Source organism: Eurosta solidaginis, chromosome 4 (genome assembly GCF_040869045.1).
Source record: "Eurosta solidaginis isolate ZX-2024a chromosome 4, ASM4086904v1, whole genome shotgun sequence".
Classification (NCBI taxonomy): Eukaryota; Metazoa; Arthropoda; class Insecta; order Diptera; family Tephritidae; genus Eurosta; species Eurosta solidaginis.
In genome coordinates this window covers 75,050,588-75,069,130 of record NC_090322.1, presented here as the reverse complement: position 1 = coordinate 75,069,130, position 18,543 = coordinate 75,050,588, and the positions used below count along the sequence as shown (strand labels likewise).

The 18,543-nt window shown below is 40.1% G+C and overlaps 1 protein-coding gene across 10 annotated transcripts in view; it reads right to left on the bottom strand.

Moving 5' to 3' along the window:
* The window catches only part of dtn (transmembrane protein 132C dtn), a 597,671-nt gene that overhangs the window by 274,177 nt on the left and 304,951 nt on the right, over nucleotides 1-18,543 (bottom strand). The gene's annotated exons all lie outside the window — the stretch shown is intronic.

The window sequence follows — 18,543 nt, the reverse complement described above, 5'->3', positions numbered from 1 at the left end:
AAATATAACATTACATTTTTTATATTGCCTTTTATGCTAATTTATTTTAGTTCTTTTTTTATTTTATTATATATTCTCTTATTTCAAATTGGTTTATTATTATTTAACTGCAACTTGACTGAATCGGAAAATTTCACGTTGTATATTAAACGAATCAAAAAAACGTCCCAAAAACGTCTTTGATTTTAGGTCAAAACGGCAACCGGCATCATAGCGTGCATAGTCAGTATATTACCCACTAACTATATATTAATACGCTAACAAAATTTCCATACAATCAATTGACAGGCTGTTTCGCATACTTAGCATACGTAAAATCATATAAAAGTTATATGAATCGATTCGTATTGATCAACCGCAATGCATAGGCCTATTTTTGTTAACAAATATTACTCTATTTGTTTATAATTAATAGGAAAAGTTTTTTGTAATTTCGAACAATTCATACAAATATCGTAAGTTATTTTCGTGCACAAGCGCGCCATCTTTGGGAACAATTATCTAAGTTTTCTAATGCGAATTTCAAAGACCTAAACCTTTATGCACAAGCGCGCCGCCTTTGGGAACAATTCTCTAACTTTTCTAATGTGAATTTCAAATTTTATGTATACTCGCTAAATTCGAAAGCACAAATGTTTCACCTACATACAAATATGGTTCCCCATTGTAGCCGCTTACCATTATTATTTAACTGCAACTTGACTGAATCGGCAAATTTCACGTTGTATATGAAACGAAACAAAAAAACGTCCCAAAAACGTCTTTGATTTTAGGTCAAAACGGCAACCGGCATCATAGCGTGCATAGTCAGTATATTACCCACTATATTTATTATTAGGCTAACTTTGTTGCATTATATATCCATTAACCGGATGCTTAGATCCCACAACCCTAATTTTTTTTTATGTCGCTTAAAGTTATGAAATCAATTTTATTTTAGTAAATATGTTTACGTGAATAACTTTAATGTTTTTGTTTGTTTTTCTTTTCTTTGTAATTTATTCTGCTTTGTTATATCTTAGTATCGTATTTTTCACAGACGATATTTTATGGTAGATATGGTCATATATATTCATGAAATGGTGTGGGAATCCCAACATTAAATATCCGAACATTAGAATCTTCATATTTCCACAATGATCACATCAAACCCCGGAAAAATTCTAAGTGCACTTATTGCGTTTTTATATGGAACTGTTTGTTCACTTCACTTAATTTTTTCGCAATTTAAGTACTTTATTCTTTTCTTTAATTAAATATTTTTTAGCAAACTCTGCTTTCTTTCTCATTACATAATTTTTTTATATTTTTATTTTATTTTTTATGAAGGTATCCCCTATTCTACTCGAAATTTTTGTTTTGTGTCACACTTACATATTATATATGTATTTATACAAAATTAAACGGGTGGCGTGAAATAGGCAAAATTCCTTTAGCAAATTTCTTCGTTTTTAACTAAAAGTTCGTGTTTTTTGAATTATGACACTATTGAAGTAAATGGGCGATATATGTATATGGGTTATATAGGCCTACTGAGGAACCGAGCTCCCAAAACTAACTTCGGTAGCGCGCCAACGCGGAACTTCCGGGTGGTGTGGAAAACCCTATTTTTCAATTCAATTTCAAGTAATTTCACCATAATTCTATGTCAACTTTATTTGATTTTACATAATTTTTATATTTTTGTTTAAGAAGCTCCATACCAAAACGTTATAATTACACGTGAAAAGTTTGTAGAAAGTTTAAGAAAATACATTCAAAAAGTACAGGGTCTTAGATCAAATTCAAAATTTTAAAGAAAAAGTTAAGTAAGTTAGACCAGTTTGCTATATTTCCAACACTTGATGCATAGACTGAGTTGAAAAAAATACAAGTTGGTCGAACCTAGGGTAACCCTGGAATGTGTTTGTATGACATGTGTATCAAATGGAAGGTATTAAAGAGTATCTTAAGAGGGAGTAGGCCATAGTTCTATGGGTGGACGCCATTTACGGATATCGCCATAAAGGCGGACCAGGAGTGAATCTAGAATGCGTTTGTACAAAAGGTTTTAATGAGTATTTTAAAAGGGAGTGGGCCTTAGTTCTATAGGTGGACGCCTTTTCGAGATATCGCCATAAAAGTGGACCAGCGTGACTCTAGAATTTGTTTGTACGATATGGGTATCAAATGAAAGGTGCCAATGGGTATTTTAAAAGGGCGTGGGCCTTAGTTCTATAGGTGGACGCCTTTTCGAGATATCGCTATAAAAGTGGACAAGGGGTGACTCTAGAATTTGTTTGTACGATATGGGTATCAAATGAAAGGTGTTAATGAGTACTTTAAAAGGGAGTGGTGGTAGTTGTATATGTGAAGGCGTTTTCGAGATATTGACCAAAATGTGGACCAGGGTGACCCAGAACATCATCTGGCAGGTACCGCTAATTTATTTATATATATAATACCACGAACAGTATTCCTGCCAGATTCCAAGGGCTTTTGATTTCGCCCTGCAGAACTTTTTCATTTTCTTCTACTTAATATGGTAGGTGTCACACCCATTTTGCAAAGTTTTTTTCTAAAGTTATATTTTGCGTCATAAACTAATCCAATTACCATGTTTCATCCCTTTTTTTCGTATTTGGTATAGAATTATGGCATTTTTTTAAATTTTCGTAACTTTCGATATCGAAAAAGTGGGCGTGGTCATAGGCGGATTTCGGCCATTTTTTACACCAATACAGAGTGGCGGCCACCGTGGTGTGATGGTAGCGTGCTCCGCCTATCACACCGTATGCCCTGGGTTCAACTCCCGGGCAAAGCAACATCAAAATTTTAGAAATAAGATTTTTCAATTAGAAGAAAATTTTTCTAAGCGGGGTCGCACCTCGGCAGTGTCTGGCAAGCGCTCCGATTGTATTTCTGCCATGAAAAGCTCTCAGTGAAAACTCGTCTGCCTTGCATATGCCGTTCGGAGTCGGCATAAAACATGTAGGTCCCGTCCGGCCAATTTGTAGGAAAAAATCAAGAGGAGCACGACGCAAATTGGAAGAGAAGCTCGGCCTTAGATCTCTTCGGAGGTTATCGCGCCTTACATTTATTTTTATTTACAAAGTGAGCTCAGATAAATACGTGGACTGAGTTTAGTAAAGATATATCGATTTTTGCTCAAGTTATCGTGTTAACGGCCGAGCGGAAGGACATACGGTCGACTGTGTATAAAATCTGAGCGTGGCTTCAACCAATTCCGCCCTTTTTCACAGAAAACAATTATCGTCCTAGAATCTAAGCCCCTACAAATTTCACAAAGATTGGTAAATTTTTGTTCGACTTATGGCATTAAAAGTATCCTAGATAAATTAAATGAAAGAGGGCGGAGCCACGCCCATTTTGAAATTTTCTTTTATTTTAGTATTTTATTGCACTGGAGTCGTATGTTGACATAATTTACTTATATACTGTAAAGATATTAAATTTTTTGTTAAAATTTGACTTTAAAAAATTTTTTTTTTAATTGGGCGTGGTCTTTCTCCGACTTTGCTAATTTTTATTAAGCATACATATAGTAATAGGAGTAACGTTTTTGCCAAATTTCATCATGATATTTTTAACGACTGCCATATTACAGCTTGCAAAACTTTTAAATTACCTTCTTTTTAAAGTGGGCGGTGCCACGCCCATTGTCCAAAATTTTACTAATTTTCTATTCTGCGTCATAAGTTCAACTCACCTACCAAGTTTCATCGCCTTATCCATCTTTGGTAATGAATTATCGCACTTTTTCGGTTTTTCGAAATTTTCGATATCGAAAAAGCGGACGTGGGTATAGTCCGATATCGTTCATTTTAAATAGCTATCTGAGATGAGTGCCCAGGAACCTATATACCAAATTTCATCAAGATACCTCAAAATTTACTCAAGTTATCGTGTTAACGGACAGACGGACGGACGGACATGGCTCAATCAAATTTTTTTCGATACTGATGATTGTGATATATGGAAGTCCTTTATACCTGTACAACCAACCGTTATCCAATCAAAGTTAATATACTCTGTGAGCTCTGCTCAACTGAGTATAACTCGTATGTGGGGTGAAAATGGCACTTAGATATGCGATTATAATATAAATATGTATTATGCAATATTTACAGATCCAAAGTCAAATTAAATACTAGGGTCCAACAAAACTTTGATATCGTTATATGATAGCTCGAGTAGATACGATTTTACATTTTTAAAAACTTGTGCAAATTTCTTGTGAGACGTATATTGGCAGGCAGGGCATTGAAAAGCTTACAAGAGACGATTGTGAAAAAGTTACTGTAATGAGTTGTACGATATGCAGGAATGACAACTAGGTCGTGGGTGTTTGCCCTCAGATTATAATTATCCGAAGATAGGCTATGTAAATAACCGCATCGAATGAAACATATTTTTAATGTCTGTAATATATGTGTCTTCTCGGCAGAATTCCAAGTTTTGTAAAAAGCTCCATGGAGTGGTGAAATCGATTAACATTGCAGATTTTTCGGATATCGTATTTCTGACTAACTAGAAGGGGCTGCATTTTATTAAACGATGCCCCACCCCAACAACTTATGCCATACTGAACGCTTCCCAAGGCAGTCGGTTCTATGTACCGGAGCGACTCGGGATTTTTCCCGACCAAGGTCTGTCATTTCAGTGTAACCCCATTTAATTTGTTTCGTCCCTCCCACAAATTGTCATCCTCCCAGCAGCTCCTTGCAGCAGGACTGCTCCATATTCTCTTGCTCTGGGAAGGTATCGAATCCAATCCGGGTCCGTCTCCTGACCCCGGTCCTGAGAAATGGTTTTGCTGCATCTGCCGGAAAAGAATCTTTTTAGGACGGTCATACTCTGTTCAGTGTGTCTCGTGTAAGGGATGGTTGCATCGGACAGGTTGTTCTGGGCTTGATCCCAAAACCCGACGTCCACGTAACTTTTATAAATCTTTTGTGGCTCCTTGCTGTTCACGCCCAAGGGCGCCCCGTAGTCTACGTCTAAGCGCCCCCCCCCCCCCCCCCCCATTACCTTCCAGCAGCCCCGCTGCTCAGCAAGCCACAACAAGTACCCGCTGCTGCTCGCGCCTTACGGCGCCAACAACTCAAACAGCTGCTAACACTCACAACTACAATCTTCGTAGTAGAGTCGGAAGCAATGCTGAGCAACAGCCCCTGCCCCCGTCTTCTCCCCCCCCCCCCCCCCCCCCCCGGCAGCAATCGTGGAGGTCAGGGAACCAGACTCTTAGTCCCTACCTCCGTTTGCACCGTTTGCCAGCACAGAATATATATGTTTGCGACATCCGCCCAATGCAGCTCCTGCCTTGGGTGGTGCCACTTTCCTAGATGTTCTGGTCTCCGCGACGGCAACCTCTCGACGGGTTTCATCGCGCCATGTTGCCAGGTCGCAAACCAAATCATCCGGGTACCCCAATGCTTGCCCAAGGACGCCCAGTCCCAGGGCCACAACAGCAATTGCGTCCTGGCCTTCCTCAACCCAGGCGTAGTCACCCGTCACTTACCCCCAGAGTGGCGACGTCTCCCCTCATGCACTTCAGAATTCTGCAGTTAAACTGTAATGGACTAACTGGGAAGATTACGGAGATAGTCAATTTCATGAAGCGGCACAACATCCGCATTGCTGCGATTCAAGAGACTAAACTCACAGCACGATCTGCATTGCAGACCTGCTCTGGGTATAATGTCCACAGAAAAGATCGCGAGAGCGGAAATGGAGGCGGCCTCGCGTTTATAATACACCACTCTTTGCAATATCACATATTTGATCCTGGCATCGACCGCAGGGACAACCGCATTATTTTAGACGACTTCAATGCCCATCATGATCTATGGCACTCAAATTTGCGGTCGGACAGTTGGGGCGAGATGTTGGCGGATCAAATAGAAGAAACGACGTTCTGCACAATAAACGGAGACGCCCCCACACGTATGGTAGGAAGCTGTCACAGTTCGCCATATATCTCAATCGTGAGTGCAGAACTCGTAAACTGCGTCAACTGGCAGCCGATGGTATCATTGGCATCCGACCACCTGCCTATACTTGTTTCGCTCGAGCGTACCGCCGACTTCATCGTCACCGAAAAACGCACTTTCATAAACTTTAAAAAAGGAAAGTGGGAAGAATATAAATCCTTTACAGACAACCTCTTTGCTGCCCTCCCTATCCCGACTGATGCCCGCCAAGGGGAGCGTGCCTTCCGCAAGGTCATTGAATCCGCCTCGGCACGTTGCATTCCTGCCGGGAGAATTCCCGAAATCCGGCCCCACTTCCCGGCGGAGGCCGCAAACTTAGCGAGAGAACGTGACCTTATAAGGCAGCTTGATCCAGGTGACCCCCAAATAAGGGATATAAACCAACGCATCAGATTGCTTGTGGATGAACACAAGCGGGCGAAATGGGAGGAGCACCTAAGAGGTTGTAACCTCTCTACCGGTGTGGGTAAACTTTGGTCCACCGTAAAGTCCCTATCGAATCCGACTAAGCACAAAGACAAAGTTTCCATCGCCTTTGGCGACAAAGTGCTGTCGGATGCGAAAAAATGCGCGAGCGCTTTCTGCCGACAATATATTATGCATTCTACGGTCGACAAAGTTAGACGGAGGGCCAACAGACACGCACATAAACACAAATTCAGCGCGTCACCAATCACCACCACCGCTAAAGAGGTTGAGGACGCCATTGGTCGCGCTAAACCATCCAAAGCAGTGGGCCCAGACGGCATAGCCATGCCGATGCTTAAAAGCCTAGGGAAAGAGGGTTTCAAATATTTAGCGCAGGTCTTCAACCTGTCTCTTTCCACCTTTGTCATACCCGAGAAATGGAGAATGGCCAAGGTGGTCCCGCTACTAAAGCCTGGTAAACCAGCTAACATAAGAGAGTCGTATCGTCCGATATCTCTCCTATCGCCAGTAGCAAAGACGCTCGAAGCCATTTTGCTCCCTTATTTCCAAGCAAATTTGCAACTAGCCTCCCATCAGCATGGCTTCAGAAAACTCCATAGCACTACCTCCGCGCTAAATGCCATTAGCACCCAGATAAATTGCGGTTTAAATCAAAACCCCCACCATAGAACAGTACTCGTAGCGCTAGACCTATCAAAAGCTTTTGATACGGTCAACCATGGCTCGTTACTGCAAGACCTGGAAGGGTCTACCCTTCCCCCATGTCTTAAAAGGTGGACCGCAAATTATCTGGGTGGTCGGCAGGCATCGGTGCAATTTAGAAACGAAGCATCAAAACCAAGGAGAATTAAACAAGGGATGCCACAGGGTGGTGGCCTATCCCCACTTTTGTTTAATTTCTACATATCTAAGCTACCTTCACCACCGGAAGGAGTCACAATCGTTTCCTACGCCGATGACTGCACAATAATGGCCACAGGCCCAGGCCCAAAGATCGATGCGCTATACAATAAAATAAACGGCTACCTCCCTGATCTCTCCAGTTTTTTCGCCTCGCGAAACCTGGCATTATCACCGAATAAATCTTCCGCGACCTTATTTACAACATGGACGCCCCAAATGTCGACCATTTTGAACATACACGTCATGGCACTACGCTACCGACTGTCCTACACCCCAAAATCTTGGGTGTGACGTTTGATCAGGGTCTAAATTTTGGTGAGCACGCAGCCGCAATTGTTCCGAGAATTCAGAGCCATAACAAAATCCTCAAATCCCTCGCTGGCAGTACTTGGGGAAAAGATAAAGAAACGCTCATGACTACATACAAAGCAATTAGCCAGCCGATTACGTGCTACGCGTCACCCATATGGTCGCCAAGCCTAAAAATCACCCACTGGAAGAAACTACAGGCCTGCCAAAATACTGCTCTAAGAATCGCCACGGGCTGTCTTCTTATGTCCCCAGAACACCATCTGCATAATGAGGCGAGAATACTCCCCATCAGGGAGAGAAATGAGATGCTGACCAAACAGTTCCTGTTGAATACTCAGAAACCTGGGCATCCCAACAGACATCTGATTGATGAACCAGCACCGCCTAGGGGCTTAAGGAGTCATCTCCGTAAGCATTTTGAGGAAATACGGCACCTGAGAACCCAGCCGTATGAAGTGAAAAAACACAAGCAGGTCCTTGGTGAACTCCATAAACAGGCGTCGGACCTTTATGCCGGGAATTTCCCGGTGAATCCAGTGCTTGACGAAAATTATCTAAAACTTGCGGAAGAGGAACGCATACTCCCCAGGGAAACGCGTGTCACTCTTGCTCAACTTCGTTCTGGATACTGTAACAGGTTAAACTCTTACCTATCCAGAATCAACCACGACATACAAAATGTATGCCCCGCTTGCAACGTGTCCCCACATGACACCAACCATCTCTTCATTTGTAATGTGGAACCAACGCCTCTAACACCACTTTCCTTGTGGTCCACCCCTGTTGAAACGGCAAGTTTCCTTGGACTCCCGTTAGAGGATATTGATGACAATTTGTGATCGGTCGCGGCTATTAGGTGGGGCGAGCATTGCTACAACAACAACAACAGCGTGATATATCTAGGTATGATTGGATGGTTCTTGATACACCATCCTTCTCCGACCATGCGTATATCAGCTTCAACATCCCCCTAAAGAGGGTAGAGAAGGGAGGAACCTTTAGAAACCCTAGGTCAACGAACTGGACTAAATTCCAGGAACATGTAGAAACAAAACTGGGACAACCCAAAGAGGTTGCTAATGTAGAGGAACTGGAGGAGTCGAATGAATTCCTAACAAGGACGCTTATGACTGCGTATAACAAAGCTTGCCCTCTAAGAATATTCAGAGGAAAAGCAAAGCCGCCATGGTGGAGCAATGAGCTGAGTCTTCTAAGAAGACAGGTAAAAGAAATGTTTAAGCTCGCAAAGACCGCGGAAAGCGAAGCGTGTCGGGACGAGTACAGGGATCTACTGAGGATCTACAAGCGTGAAATTACCAGGGCGAAGAGAAACTCGTGGAAAAGTTTCTGTACGGACATAGAGTGCTCCAGCGAAACAGCACGGTTGAAAAAAAGTCCTAGCAAAGGGAAACATAGTCCAGGGACTAATAAAGAAAGAGAACGGGGAATGGTCACGTAATAGTGAGGAATCCCTTGAGGTGCTTCTCGATACACATTTCCCATCGGGAGACGGTTTAGAGGAGCCAGCAGACATCACTCACACTTCGATCACGGAGCTAGTAGTGCCGAGCTTGGTGACCGATACCAAGATCGAGTGGGCAGTGAAGACGTTTTCTAAGTTTAAATCGCCGGGCCCAGATGGTATATTCCCGGCCATGCTACAAGTCTCAAGTAGGGAGGTCGTGGAATGCCTTAAAATAATATTCGATGGGTGCATACGACTGAATCATGTACCGCACTCTTGGAGAACTGCTCGTGTAGCGTTTCTACCAAAGTCGGGGAAGATCGGTCACGTGTATCCCAAAGACTATAGACCCATTAGCTTAACATCATTTCTGCTCAAAACCTTTGAGAGGCTGATAGATGTGTACATAAATTCCAACGTGGATGAAAAGCTGCTCTCCACAACACATCATGCGTACACCAAAGGCAAGTCGGTAGACACCGCATTGCATAGGGTGGTAATAAGCATAGAGAAATCCCTGGAATATAAGGAGTATGCTCTAGGAGTCTTCTTGGACATTGCCGGGTCTTTCAATAATGTTGCAAAATGGGCGATTATGGATGGTCTTAATTACATTAAAGTACATCCTGCCTTAATCAGATGGATCGGCTGCATGTTAAATTGCAGAAAGATTACATCACAATGGGGATGGTACGAGGCCACGAAATCAGTGGACAGGGGCACGCCGCAGGGAGGGGTGCTATCACCTCTGCTGTGGACGCTGGTCATCAACCAACTGCTCAGGCAATTCGATGAGGGACCCGTAAAACTTACGGCTTACGCAGATGACGTTGCAATTGTCATAAGTGGAAAGTGCCTTCCAACGATTAGTTCTTTGATGGATCGGGCGCTTCGCGATATTCATACTTGGGCATCTAATGTCGGGTTGAAAGTCAATGCGGAGAAGACGGATATGGTCTTGTTTACAAAGAGGTACAAGGTCCCAAATTGGACCAGGCCTAAGTTAGGAGGGGTGACCTTTCATGAGAAACCTTGCACAAAATATTTAGGAATCATCCTAGACAGTAAGCTGTCATGGAAGCTCAACGTGGAGGAGAGGGTCAAGAAGGCCTCAACGGCACACTATGCTTGTAAAAGAATGCTGGGTGCACGTGGGGCCTATCGCCCTCTATTTCTCATTGGGTTTTTACAGCGATTGTAAGCCCTATTCTATACTATGGAGTTCTTGTTTGGTGGAAAGCCACACAAAAAACAACATACCTCAAAAAATTAGAGGGGGTATGCAGACTATCGATGCTTAGCATTACGGGAGCCCTGAAAACAACCCCGACGGCTGCACTGTATGCCATTTTGCACATCTCACCTGTAGACCTGGTAGCAAAGAACAAAGCGTTAACGACCGCAACCAGGCTCGGTGCTTCGGAGCAGCTTGAGCGCCGACCATATGGCCATAGTAGTATAGCGTCATCAATCACAAGACGAACAGACTACATGATTCCCTATCTGCGCTTCGAGGGAGATCTTAAGGCCACAATAGAGGTGGACGGTTTGCGCAAGGGTGCGCAAATGGCGGACGAGGCGATACATGTGTACATCGATGGTTCCAAAGTAGTGGAAGGAGTAGGGTCTGCGGTATACTGCGCTGATCCGGAAATAAGCAGATCCTACAGGCTGCCGGATTACTGTAGCGTTTTCCAAGCGGAAATATTAGCCGTAACCAAAGCTGCAACCGTGTTAACTTTTATATTGACAGTCAAGCAGCAATTAAGGCAATAATCTCGCATAGCACAGCATCTAAATGCGTGTTAGAGTGTAAGCAGTCTCTGGAGTGAATCGGGACAGGGAGAAGCATACATCTATATTGGGTCCCAGGGCATATGGGAATAGATGGGAATGAAAAAGCGGACGAACTAGCTAAAAAGGGCACATCCCTTGAAGCTTGCTCCGTATATGTCCCAATTAGATTGGGCGAGATTAAGCGAAGTCGAGAGGTGCACATGATCGACCAAGCGGGAAAGGCGTAGGTTCAAGCGCGGGGCTGTAAAGTGTCGAAGATTATGTGTAGGTCTTACAACCTTAGACTAACACAGTTGCTCCTATCATTAAAAAGAGAGGACTGTAGACTCATGACGGGTATTCTGACTGGACACTGCCTTCTGGCGTCACATGCCTATGTCAGTCTATGTGAGGTCCTCATGGACCGGCCAGTTCAACCTACCTACCTACGACGCAAATGGGAAGAGAAGCTCGGCCTTAGATCTGTTCGGAGGTTATCGCGCCTTACATTTATTTATTTTTTTATTTTAATAACAATTTCACCAAAAACAAGCTACCAGATTGAAAAATGTTACGAATTTTTCTAATTTTGATGGATTTCATATTACTTTCATGGTTATTTTAAATAAAAAAGAAAAACAAAGGGGCCGCATGCGTTGGAAATATTTTAATACGAAATATCAGCCTACAAAACAAGGTTTTTAATGAGTTTTTGGAGCTCCTGAAAATTGCATGTTGACAAAACATACATACACGTGTTTCAATTGATTGCCCCAAGGAAGTCCTTATAAACCGACACCGCGATTTCTAAAGAGTTTATCATACTTAAACGCAATTTTTATGAAACTGAATGGTGATAAATTGGCTACAAGCCCAAATTTTTTATTTATTGTATAATTCTAGCGCAGAGCTTGAGGAGGGAATTGTTAAACCATTTTTTAGGGAGAATATTGCCCTGTAGCTCCGCAGGTTAGCCACTAGTTATGAGAGTTCGTTTGTCCGTTGTACCAGGGGTCACCTTGGGGCAAGCCCCGCCTATACACGTTCTGTGCCCTTTTGATATTGACATGGATGTGGCGTCACACAAACGTAACAAATTAAACACCTACCACTCACTGCAGACTTTGGATGTACACTTTTTCTCAACATGCCTTGAGAAATATCCACTGTAGAGGCATGATTATAGGGCCATGCTGTTTTTTTCTGTCTAGGGGTCAAGCTGCCATAAAGATATGAGGTCATTAACCAATATATGAGTCATAATCCACTATTTTTTAATAAAATTGCATGTTTTACTGTATTCTCAATTGATATGTATGCACATAAATCGTGCTAAAGCATATTATTATTGTATCAGATAATCATTGCGGTTTCATCCTGAAGGAAATTTCCATCCCGAAAAACCACAATTTCGCTTTAAACCGTAACGGTATGGCAACGCTTCTAGCAAAGCAACAAACTTTATGAAACTTCAAAAATCCCCAAATACGTCAAAAAATTTTGAGTGGAACTACCTTCTTTTTTATACCATGGTTCATACATATATTTGAAAAAAATTTCAGCAGCAGAAAATATGCAAAGCAAACAAAATAAATGTATTCTTTTTTACTTCAAATGTAATTTGAATTGATACAAGCTGGCGTCGTCAGCAGAAAAAAGAACTTGAGTATTTTATTATGCTTTGAAGCTACATATAAGTATTTCATTATCAATTATTTTTTTAATTTAAATGTTTTCATTCTTTTTTTTTTCGAATTACTTACTGAAAAACAGCAAAATTATAATTGTGTACTATTTTTTAGCAGCTATTTCTGATTTTTGAGGGGCATATAAACAACTGTACTATGTTAAAAGATAGCCGGCCAAATATCCGGTATACCTAGACCAAAATTCAAGCAAATATTAGACTTTTGCCTGAAAGATAACAATTACCTTATGTTCAATGAAAAACTATATTCACAAACGTTTGGTATGCCTATGGGTAATCCCCAATCATAGCCGACATAGTCATGGATGACTTACTGAATGAGTCTATGTCTGAACTTAAACAAAAAATATAACATTAACATACAATTTATAGTCAAATACGTGTATGACATCTTTTCAATAATTAAAAGAAACGATTTGAACATTATATTAGACACATAAATAAATACCATAGCAAACTAAAATTCACTGAAATAGAGCAGAACGGCAATATTCCCTTTCTATACATAAGAATCCACAGAATGGAAAAGGAATTAGTATTAGATTGGTATACGAAACCAACATCATCGGGGCGCCTCATAAATTTTCTGTCAGCCCAACCGTTCAAATACAAAGTCAACACGGCATCCAACTTAACCGAAAAAGTACTAAATATTAGCCATAAACAATTTTAGAATGCCAACATAAATAAAATCCTTGAGATCTTAAAAAACAATAATTACCACATACCCTTATACAAAATCTTATACAGCAGAAGATAGCACAAATAGAAAACAAAAGTAGCAGATTCTCAACAAAAAACACTGCAAGCCAAACGAAGAAGTTCTTCAGTGTGACTTGCATACCAAAATTAACAGAGAACTTCGGCTCTGATATACCATACAACAAAAATAACACATGCTTGGCTTATAAATTAAATCGAACTCTACAAAGTATTTTCACTAAAACAAAAAGCCCTATCCCCCTTTCACAACACAACAATATAGTATATGAAATACCATATGAAGGAACCGGAAACGAAAAATGTAATAAAATATATATAGGTACAACAAAGCGCACCTTGGGTATTCGACTCAAAGAACATGAGTCGGATATATGTAAATAAAAAGAAAAATAATACAGCTCCATCGCAACACACAACGGAAAGCGGACACTTTGTTGAACTACGTAAAGCGAGAATATTGGACAAGGAAAAGTGGGAAAATTTTTTGTTTTATTTTATTGGTATATAAGGAGGTTGTATATGTTGTCAAATACAAAACTTTAGGATATTTCCATGGTTTCCTATATAAAATTTTACTGCACATAATAAATACTTTGCTTAAATTCAAGGAACAAACAAAAATAAAATGCAGTTCGTGGTATTATATTTTCACATTTCTAGAATAGGTGTATGTCGTTCACCAACCTAACGTTGTGAACCTAAATTTGCTCACAAAGCTTTTAGTTCCAGCATTATGTTGTTGGTTGCAATGAAATAAAATATATAGCGCAGTTAAGTTTTAGTAAGGAAGGGTTCAAAAATTTGCATTCTGGTCGAACTATGTGGAAAACTCAGTAGAGCATAAATGAAACTAAGCAATTTTGTTAGTTCTATTTCTATAGATGCTTACTTTTTATATCATAGCCTAGATTCAGTAAGTGTGAGTTTTGATTGATTGAGTGCTGGGTGAAAAAGATTTAAATATCGACGTGCCTTCACAAACTCTCAATATCTCTCGGTAGGCTTGAATTAAGTAAGTGGCAGGTACACTTAATACAAAATAAATTAGTTTGATTCTTTTACTTAGTTTTCAATTCATTAAAATCCACGCTTCATCTGTTGCAAGCCTTGTAAAATTTCTTAGAGGCGCAAGTGCATTTGAAATACATACTTTTAGCTCTACTAGTTACAAAAATCTTTTAGTAAGTGTTTAATAACTGATGGAGATATCTAGTCATTATTATTATAAATATTAAACAAAAGTTTTTTTCATAAGTCGGCTGTTTCATCAACAATTAACGACAGTGTGTTTGTCAACACTTTTCTTTTGATTGCCTCGCCTAAATTATTTCCTAGGTGAAATGTCACTGTTCTCGTACATTTTTATTGACTGAGCAATTTTTTGTGGTGAGAAATCTATTCAAGTAAATTCAAAATTATATGTAGGTTAACGAATGTGCTGCAAATTTTTTGGGCAATATTGTGAATTTTTACCTGAGCGAAAAAGAAAGAAAAGTACTAAAAATCATTGCAACTGTCTAAAAAGGACCAAATTTAAAGAAAATGGACCAGTGGACCAAATGGGGTCGGAAGCGACCATTTTTGGTTCAAATGGACCCAAAGTGGCAACCGTGCTTAAGAATTATGCAAAATAGAGAGAGAACTGGTAATAGAAAGGAAGACACAGCTGACATCTCCGCCACACATCTTTTATGTTTATAAAGTTTTTGTTTACATTTTCACATTCTTAGGCATTCACTGAAAACACCCTTCCATACATACGTACATATGTAAACAAAACATACCAATTATGTTTGATGATCAAAGTCCAGTTTAATGACAAGTGTACTACATATTACTAGTACCATTTTTATACTTTTAATTTTCATGCATAACTTAGCTAGTTTATTCTAAAATTGTGCAATTTGTGACGCCTAATGTAATCTAGGAATACATACATTTATATATGTAAGTTTTTTACTAAACAATCTGTTTGCTTAATTCTAACCGAAATTTCTTTTGATAACTTTCTTTTATGTACATTGTTGTTGTGATAAAATTACTTGTTTGTGGTAAAAATTACTAAATAAATTCAGTTTCGCTCCTGAAGAAGCTAAGGTGCTTAGCGAAACGTTGAGCCGAAATAGTGGAGTTTTAATTTAGCTTTGCACTAAGTAAATAATGGTCAAAAAGCCTATTTATTCTGCAATTGTACTATGTTTTGATTGTACTGACGCAATTCCCTCTATCGGTATCTTGTTTTAATGTGGAAAGGCTAATCGGCTATCTACATATGTTAGATTAACCGGGACCGTATATAAACGTAGGATAAGATAGCTTCACATATACATATAACCTTCTTCAACATTCACGATGCCAGATGTTTAAAGGGCTATGACTTGAAGAGATGCGATTGTAACATAAAACCACATTTCAGTGAAATCTACCAAAAGTTCACTACACCGCCATTTGAGGGATGCTATAGACGACGTAATCCATATATATAAAAATGAATCCCTGTTTTCCTTGATCTTAGCATCAAGCGTAAACAGACCAATTTCGTCAATTTTTTTTGCATTGGAGAAGAAGGGAAGAGGGTTGCGGTGAGGCAAAGGAAAACGGAAAGGAGAGGACATACGTAGAAAGGGAAAGAGAGATGACTTGCATATTTATATTTTACCTGTATTAAACAAATAAATAAATAGTTTTGCTTGTTTGAGGCCTTCGCACTTTAATGCATCGCCATATAAGTAATCACTTACTTCACAAAGGATACATGGACGCAAGCGCCTGGAGGTGGTGAGCAGCTTCAACGTTGTCAAAAAGAATAGCTCTAAACAGCCCTTCCTGAATGGCAATGAAACATTTCCAAACTTGAGAATGACAAAGAGACACTCTTGCAACAAGAAATACAATATACATAAACACTTGGCGCGATTTAGCTCCGATGAGATTAAGGCCAAGCATCTATTGCAATTGGCGTAGTGCTCCTTATTTAATTGCTGAGAAGCTCAAAGCTGGCAGAACTACACACGAAGTGTTTGTCAAACCTCTGCTGAGAGGCGACCCTACTAAAACTTTTTTCTAGTTGAATAACTTTTTCTAAATTTTGATGTTAATTTGCCGTGAGCCCAGGACCTTCGGTGTGGTACATGGAGGACGTTACCACCATACCTGGTGGCCACATTTTTGCGACTTATGTGGACTTAAAATTTCACTCTGCACATCCACAAATCAATCTAGTGGATTTAAGCCACCTTGAAGATACACCTGAAATGAAGAATAACGCATTCTACATCGAAACTAATAGACGCTACCATCAATGACATGGTAAACGGCTACTCTCAGAATCGGTACGGGCTGTCTTCTGATGGCCCTAGAACACCACCTACACAATCAGGCGATAGTACTCCCTATTAGGGAGAGAAATGAAATGCTAAACAAACAGTATTTGTTGAATACCCAGAAGCCTGGGCATCCCAACAGACTTCAAATTGAAGAGGCCCCACCCCCAGGGGCTTTAGAAGTCATCCCCGCAAGCATTATGGGAAAATACGGCCCCTGAAAACATAGTCGTATGTAGAAGAAAAACACAGCAGGTTCTTAGTGATATCCACAAAAAGGCGTTGGACCTCTGTGCCAGGAAATTTCCCGGCGAACTCCGTTCGTACAGATAAATACCCTGAACTCGCAGAAGAGAAAAGCAATCTCCCTAGGGAGACGCTAAACTCTTGGATCAGACCAAAGTCTTACCTATCCAGAATCAACCCCGACATACATAACGTATATCCTGCTTGCAATGTGTCCTCATATGACACCAACCATCACTTTAATTGCAATGTGGAACCAACGCTTCCAACACCCCTCTCACTACGGTCCACCCCTGATGAAACTGCAAGTTTCCTTGGACTGCCGTTAGAGGATATTGATGTCACTTTGTAAGTGGTCGCACCTATTGGATGGGGCACTGATACACCAAAACCAACAACAACATGGTAAAAAGAGCTAGAGGCCAGCAGACATTTTACGAAAAGAACGAAAGTGGCAAATTGGCAATGTACACTTCCAAATCATTTTTAGAGAATTTTTCCGCTTGTTAAACTGAAGGGAAAGCAGCAAAATATTTTAATACTCTTTTTTTTTAGCGAAAAGGAGCGAAAAGTATACGAATAAGCAACAGTATGCTCTTTGATGCAATGCATGCAGGTATTGTATTGGGATTTTTCAAAGAGGATAAATAAGGCTTAAATGGATTTTGGCGTATGACAAAAAAATACCAGCTCGGCACCGCCTACAGGAAAATGCTTTACTGAATGAAAGAAGCCAACCACAGCGGATTTGTATTATCGCGCAACCTGTTGATTTTCCTGTGACACCAATTTATTACTCGTTTCGCCCAATACCATATGAAATGCAAAACTGTGCATAGTTTATCAGCCCAACTCTAAACAAAAATTCCTTGCGAGTTTTTTCCATTCTCCCATTCCTCGTATTCTAAATAAAAAATCCTTGTGAATTTTTTCACAACTCCCTTCCCCCTTATTCTGAACAATGTTCGAAAAAGGGAAAACCGGTTAATGGAGAAAAGTAAGTATTATGAATGTGAGTGAAAGGGAGATTTCTCTGCCATTTTTTAGGAGTTTTTTCACATGTTGAATTAAAGGGAATGCAGTTTACTGTAATTTGTACACATTTGTGCTAAAATACACTATCATTCTACCACAAAACTCTTTGTTACAGTCCAAAAATATATACATAAATAAGCAAATAAGAAGAGTTCTTAGCAAATTTGATGCAGTCATCCAGAAATTGCGCAAATATTTTTTAAGAAGGCTTGAATTTGGTATATGACGAATATTGTTTTGCTGAATGGCAGCAGGCCACTCCAGCGGAGTGCTATGCCACCAATTCGTTACTCATTTCAGTCAATACCTACCATATGAAATGCAATACTGTGCTTTGTTTATATTTTATTTCTCAATTTTAAACAAATTCGCAACAAAAACTAAACTTTTCAATTTGTTAAACAAAAATACAAATGAGTAACAGAATTTCAATTGGCAAATCAGCTGACTTCGAAAATCATATTCCGCAATTTTGTTCTCCCTAGGAGAAAAGAATTGGAGGAATTTTTCCGCGGGAATAAAAGAAAAATCCGCGAGAACATAATTCCGAGGGAATATTTAAAATTGGGCTGCATATTTCTCCGTTTTAACCAATTTCGCCACAATCATTAAACTTTTAAATTTCTTAAA